We start from the raw sequence: 845 nt of genomic DNA, 5'->3' as shown, positions 1-845 counted from the left end.
TATATATATAATTATATATATATATATATTTATGTATGTATGTATGTATGTATTGATGTAAATATAGAATTTAGTAGCTTGCAAGTATCTTGATAGTCTTCCAGAAGTTCTGTTAATGAGCTTCTCACTGGCCCACAAAATGGACACTGGTTCTTCAGAGTATAACCTTCATCTCCTGGAAAGTATATTGTACGGTTGTGCATGCCTTATTATTCATCAAGTGAGATCTTATCTAATCTTATCCTCCTTAAAAGCAGTCAAAGATGTTTGTCTCTTGTTGATTTTATTGAAGCTGGAGACCTGGAGACATGGTTTCGATATCGGGTTTTGAACGAATCAGAGGTTGCACCAATGTAAACTTACGGTCTTTCTCTTGTGTATACGATGCACTTAGATTCAACATTGGTACTCGTATAGAGGTTCATCGAAGGGAATTTTGTTTTTTCTCTGTGCGATCATTTATTAGATTTAGTTGCGTTTGTGGCCCTGCTGACTTCATTTTCTGGTGCCGTTACCATGTTGGCTGTATCTCTATTTTTGTTATTATCCCGATGTGGCCGCAGCTGATGCTTTTCATTCTCATTGGCATTGCTTTTCTTCGCATTTTGTTATGGATCTTCTATAAGAATGAAGGTGTATACCTTAATTTCCCACTTCTATATACGAAGATCAAGAAGAGATACCTATTGAAGTCACCTGAAGACACACATCTACACCGAGGGATATACCTAAACCAGATGTCCAGTATTCCACCTGCAATGTGTCGATGCTAGAGGAGTTGAAACAATTGTAGTGATGAATAAAGATTCTGTATGTTCCATATTCCGTCTCTCATTAATCATATA

The sequence above is a fragment of the Octopus bimaculoides genome, chromosome 19 (genome assembly GCF_001194135.2).
Source record: "Octopus bimaculoides isolate UCB-OBI-ISO-001 chromosome 19, ASM119413v2, whole genome shotgun sequence".
Taxonomy (NCBI): domain Eukaryota; kingdom Metazoa; phylum Mollusca; class Cephalopoda; order Octopoda; family Octopodidae; genus Octopus; species Octopus bimaculoides.
The sequence above is the reverse complement of the archived record's forward strand: the minus strand, read 5'-3'. Positions refer to the sequence as shown.